Source organism: Rhodnius prolixus, unplaced genomic scaffold (assembly GCF_049639745.1).
Source record: "Rhodnius prolixus isolate KJV_2025 unplaced genomic scaffold, Rpr scaffold_8, whole genome shotgun sequence".
Classification (NCBI taxonomy): domain Eukaryota; kingdom Metazoa; phylum Arthropoda; class Insecta; order Hemiptera; family Reduviidae; genus Rhodnius; species Rhodnius prolixus.
The window spans coordinates 37,851,370-37,857,369 of NW_027411593.1; the positions used below are offsets into that span (position 1 = coordinate 37,851,370).

Genomic DNA, 6,000 nt, shown 5'->3' on the forward strand with positions numbered 1-6,000 from the left:
CTGTTAAATTATGTAGGATTCGACAATAGAGTAATTAATACCACCTTCATTCGAGATTTTTCTTTCTTGTCTTAATGATTATTATTTAGTGGATTAGGTTTTTTCATTAATAAAAACCTTTATGTTAAAAAATATATATTTATGTACGTCCTATTTTTACGAAGACCTAGTTTTGATAATGTTTTATTAAAGAAATGTATATATAAATTAATGAAATACAAAAGAAAACGTAAATATTTGCCACCAGATAGGAGTGCTGTAATCTCCCTATATGTACCAAGTAGCAGCCTAGTAATGCTCAGCTTTCATCAGGAAATCTATGGACCCTACTTCACATCCAGCAACCGAAAATATTAGGGGATTTTCTTTAAACCTACTCTGGAGTATGAAGAAGTCAAGGAAATCTCTACTTACCTCTCTGCCTGTGTGGGATTGTTTTTCAGGTAGTCTTATCTATTATGTTATACGTTCTAAGTATTGCAACATAAACAAATCGTATTTTTTTGATAAATTATCTTTTCCTTTGAGTCAGAATAAATAACGTTTTATTTTTTGTAAAATTTGTTAAACTGAATCAAAGCCAACAAAAGGTTTTTAGTTGTAATATGTAATGTGCCTGTTTATGTTGCAATCTTATATGATATTTTTACTTTTATATAAAGAAAATTATATTCTAGTAGGAGAATAAGAAAAAAACCTTTAATTTTTTTTAAAAAAAATATTTATTTGCATCTCTATTCTTTTACATATTTAATTGTAAGAAAAAAAATATATGTTTCAATTATAAAGTGCAAAAAGAAGTGCTAAAAAAGGTAAAAGTAACAAAAAAAAGGAATCAAAGATTAGTTCCAGAAAAATCCGTCAGAGGGCGCCACCTACCAGCTGTTTGTTAAAAAGTAGATAACAGTGCTGTAGCCTTCCCTATATATACGGCAGCAGAAGAAATTTTCGTCAGTACGACTTGAGTGATGCAGGGGGGAAGGTCGCTCTGTCGCTCCAAACAAAACTATCTTATCTAGTCTAGTCTAACATTCATCACCTCTCTCCCAAAGAATCATGATGGGTCGGGAGATGTTGTCGCTTCGACGGTTCTCCCCACCCTACCCCGCCCTTCCAACGAACTTAGTTATATAGCCTCCCAGAGCAACATGGCGGCAGTCAACTCACCTGATCGCCAGTGCCCACCAGATCGCCCAGCTGATCAGTTGCTCTAGCACACTCTCACGACTTTGCCAGCCACTTTTAACCTTCTCTCAAGGTTTTCTTTCTTACTTCTACCACTCTCTAGACCCTGTAACCTTCCTGTTAGGTTATCTTTTTTATTTTTACGCATTTTCTTCATCAATTTGAAATATTAATAATTTTTTACTTTTACTTTTTCATATTAATTAACACATTAAATAGAAAAATAAATTAAATAATTTTTAAGACTTTTTTAGCAACAAAATTACACTTTTTTTTTAACATGCAATTTTTTAATTTTGATAAAAACATGCATATTACGTCCAATAACCACTTACTTTTTTTTTATAGATTCCTAACCAATGTATGTTGAGATTGATGTTTCACGTCTTTTTCACTTAGGCTTCCATTGATGAACAGTTTTGCAGCCAGTACTCTGGGAATCACCAGCACTGATTCTGAAAAGCATTATTTATTGTAATTTAAACAATTAAAATGTTTAGTGAGTTTTACCTAGCATTAAACAGCTAGAGAAAAACATCTGTAACAAGTTGATGTATATTATATAAGTTAAATAAAGAAGACTGTAATTAACCTAAAGAATTGACTTTTTTTAAAAAACCTAAATCTTTTCATTCAATGATAATGAAATAAATTTCCATAAAACACACTTATTCCTTTAGAATAAAATTAATTTGATTGGAAAAATAAAATAACACACATAATCTACGAACATTATTATGGAATTATTTCTATGAAAATGAATTAAAAAATTATAAGCTAATCACGACTAAGGCCAATGATGAACACTAAACAATTTTGCAAACGGCTAAATTAGTCGTTGCTCTCGAGCAGTTTGCATGCATTAGCTACAAATGAACATGCATATTACATATAATATCTGCTTACTTGTTTTATTCATTGATTCCTGACAAAATGTTTCATGGATAGATGTTTTACGTCTTCTTCACTTGGCTTCCATTGATAAACAGTTTTGCAGCCTGTTCTCTAGTATCAGCGGTGTTTAATCTGAAAATCAACATTATTTAATGTAATTGAAATTACTAAGTTTTATCTTGAATTAGATGTTAGAGAAAAACAACTATAACAATTGGTAAAGTATTATTCAAAAAATTAAATAATTGTTGATTGTAATTGATACAAAACATTGATATATAGATTAAAATAATTTATTTAAGAACTTAAACCTGTTTATTCAACGAATATGAATTTAAAAATCATCAGCTCGACTAAATATAGCTTTATGTAATTGGAAAATGATACAGAATTATCATGCACGTTTGATGTTTAATATTTAATCCAAATTGAATCAACAAAAATATAAAACTTTTCTTCTTCAGGTACAAAGGAAAAGATTCAAATATTTTAAAAAAATTTAGTTTTTTGTTTCATTACTTTATTCGTATTAAATAATTGATAAAATTACCCAAAGAACATGGTTTATTATTCGAAATAGAATGAATGCGAATTAGTTATAACCAAACAATTATTTTTCAGTTTAACTAAATCTCTTGTCAAGCAGTTCCAAAATAAACCACTCTACATTCAGTTTTCTTGACAAAAATTTAATTTAATTTTTTTAGAATAGTTTTAGAATATTAGCGCAAGTTTCACCTTAATGTAAAATGTATCGCCTATTATTATTAATTTAAAAAATAGAAAAATAAATTAAATAATTTTAGATTTAAAAGACACTTTTTTAGTAACAAAATTACACTTTTTTAACATGCAATTTTTTAATTTTGATAAAAACATGCATTACGTACAATAACCACTTACTTTTTTTGTTTTTAATATAGATTCCTAACCAATGTTTGTTGATATATTCACATTGGGTTGGTGTTTTACGTCTTTTTCACTTGGGCTTCCATTGATGAACAGTTTTGCAGGCAGTGCTCTGGTATCAACCGTAGTCTTTCTGAAAATCAACATTATTTATTGTAATTAAAATAATTTAAAGGTTTACTGAGTTTTACCTAGCATTAAGAAGCCACAGAAAAAAAAGCTATAACAATTTATGTATATTATAAATATTAAATTAAGAAGATTGTAATTGATTTAAAACATTTATATATAAATTAAAATAATTCATTAAAGAACTTAAACCTGTTTATTCAATGAAAATGAATTTAAAAAATCATCAGCTCGGCTAAAAATAACTTTATGCAATTGGAAAATAATACAAAATCATATTTGCACTTATGTAACTTGACCCTATTTCTTTATTCCGCCAATAAGAAATCAATCTACCTACTACGCTATCAGGTAATAATCAAATAACATATTTTAAAAATGTATTATGTTAAAAATTTGCCATGTACTTTTATCTTGCTGTTGTGAAAATTTTGCCTAAAAGTTTTAAGTTATATGTAAAAATATATAAATGTACAAATGGTATAAGAGTAAATAAAAACCTACGCATTTAAAAATAGCTCCCTTTTATTTACGTACCTACAAAGTTAATACCACCTCACAGCAAAATTTCTAAATAAAAAATAGAAGTTTAAGAAGTAAAATAAATGAAAATGGTTCAACAGGATGTTACACTGTTAAACAATCAACTGCAAGGAATAAAAAATGACAGTTCAAGCAAAGGCTCTACCATTATTACAAGTGTTACCACAATATAAGAAATATTGTTGTAGAAGTAGTACACTGTATTACTGATGAATTTCGCGAAAGTGAAAATAAATTTTTCTAACATGAATAAACATGCACTCTGGAGAGCATAAATGCGAAAAATATACAGATTTAAATCAATTCAAAATTCAATTAAATACACTCTAAAAGTACGAAGTTTTTATTCGTAAAATAACTATTTTACTGTTAATTAGGTTTAGTTGTCTAAAAAATTAAAAAACATTTTTGTAAACAACGTTTGAATACAATTTAAACTTATTCCATTAAAGAAAACTTTTAAGCCTCTCCCCAAAAAAATCAAAGAAAGAGTTAATAATATTAATTAAAGATTTAAATTGACTGAAAAAGTTTCATTTGATTAAAAATGGGTACAGCACTTTGTACATGTAAATTGATCTTAACCTATCTTCTACGAAAATGGAAATATTACTTATTCCGACTCAAATGAAAACATTAATCACTATAAAAAAGGTGTTAGTTTATGATGTAATACTTTAAACGTACTAAATGATGGATAAGCTTACCTGAAGATCATTTCCAAAGGCCAAGTGGTAGGTAGATTTCCTTGACTTCTTCACTCTCCAGAATAGAAAGGATAAGATCCATCTAACATTTTCCAACTTCCACATGATAGCTCAGCATTACTGGGCTGCAAGCTAACAAAGAATTTCTTTAGTCCATAGCGATAAAGTATTACTACGCCATGCTTCCATCTTGCACACCACCTGCTGACTTAGTGGGGAAGGTTACATGGTGGTTATACACATGCTAATTAAATCGTAAAATATTTTGAAAAAATAATGAAATAAAAATTACTAAACATAGTACTTTTTACTATGTTTGGTACGTTTAGAGCATTTTTAATTGTTAAGTTAGAGTTCTACTATTAAGGGAGGGCTGCGAATTTAAGTTGAAAACGCAAATATGTATTTATTTTTATTGGTTCAGGGAAATAATTATTACAATTACTTAAAAAGTACTTAAATAAGAAATATCTTGAAAGACATAAATGAAAATGCTATTAGTTAGTGTTTTTGTGTTTGCTTAGTGTCCATTTGAACTTCACCAAACCAACATTCACAACTCCTAATAATAAAGGACTTAAATACCCAACAAAATAATAACCACACCAAAAACAATGAACATCTAACTATCCAGGCAGGAGTGGCAGTAACATTCACTTATTCATCAAATTCATGATAATCAAGAACACGCAATCACTTAGCTGCTTATACTATTAAAAATATACATACAAAACTGAAGACACAGAACTATGCCGCTTATCAGGTTCTACGAACAGCAAATAATCTAAGAATAAAATAAGATATAATAATCTCGTATAAAGTAAAGCGGATAAAGTAACTCATAATCTTAACACACTCAGACTATGTTAACAAAACGATAGACTTCATCAACAAAAACATACAACACACGTACTTAGAAAAAACAAAAACGATTACACGATTCCATCATCAAATTAAGACTATCACCTAATAAAAAGCACAAAAATACGTATCCATTAATCCCACATCACATATCCTGAAAGAAAGCACTTACCATTGTTTCTCAAATCTCTATTCAAAGATAACGACAGCCAAAGATAATGGTTTACTTTGTGAAACAATTACTTAGAACAACCAATAATTGCCCAAACCAAGGCTATCTAGTGGCGCTTGCAATAACTACAAAAGAATTGTAGTTTGATTAATCGCCGCTAGATGGCACACCAATTTACTTTTGCACGTTTATTGGACAACTCATTGAACCCAATAATACATATTTAATTAAAGAATATACAATTATTATATTGTATTGTATTCAATAGAATATATAAGATTAATATTGAGGGTATACCTTATGTTGAGTTCATAAATAGTACTAATATCATTTTTTTATTTTGATGAAAATGAATAAAAAAAATATTAACTTAACTAAAAATAGTTCTTTATGTTTGGAAATTTATACAAAATAAGCAAACACATTTGACATTAAATTTTCAAATCACATTGAAACTTTTTTCAGACACAAACAGAAAAAATTTACCTTATAAGTAAAGGTTTTAGCAGGAAATAAGGAAATTCAAGCTAAACTAAAGTAGATTTCCAATTTTTTCTTTGTTTCTGAACTGCAACATCCAAAACAAGGCGACCTAATGTA

At 28.3% G+C, this 6,000-nt stretch overlaps 1 protein-coding gene and 1 long non-coding RNA gene across 18 annotated transcripts in view; one reads left to right on the forward strand and one right to left on the reverse strand.

Annotated features, from left to right (window-relative positions):
- LOC141451406 (ELAV-like protein 1) overlaps positions 1-1,785 on the forward strand; it is a 26,071-nt gene extending 24,286 nt beyond the window's left edge. For 14 of the 17 annotated variants that reach the window (XR_012456751.1, XR_012456750.1, XR_012456752.1 and 11 more), the window contains 2 exons: positions 248-443; positions 1,534-1,785. The gene's annotated coding sequence lies outside the window, so the exon portion shown is untranslated. The remainder of the gene's footprint in view (positions 1-247; positions 444-1,533) is intronic. The other 3 variants (XM_074122735.1, XM_074122738.1, XM_074122739.1) reach the window with 3 other exon arrangements.
- Positions 925-4,657, reverse strand: LOC141451412 (uncharacterized). The gene is made up of 4 exons (XR_012456757.1): positions 4,368-4,657; positions 2,983-3,121; positions 2,092-2,211; positions 925-1,640 (listed from the first exon to the last, which is right to left on the reverse strand). It is a non-coding gene; the product is annotated as an uncharacterized lncRNA (long non-coding RNA).
- Positions 4,658-6,000: the final 1,343 nt, after the last annotated feature.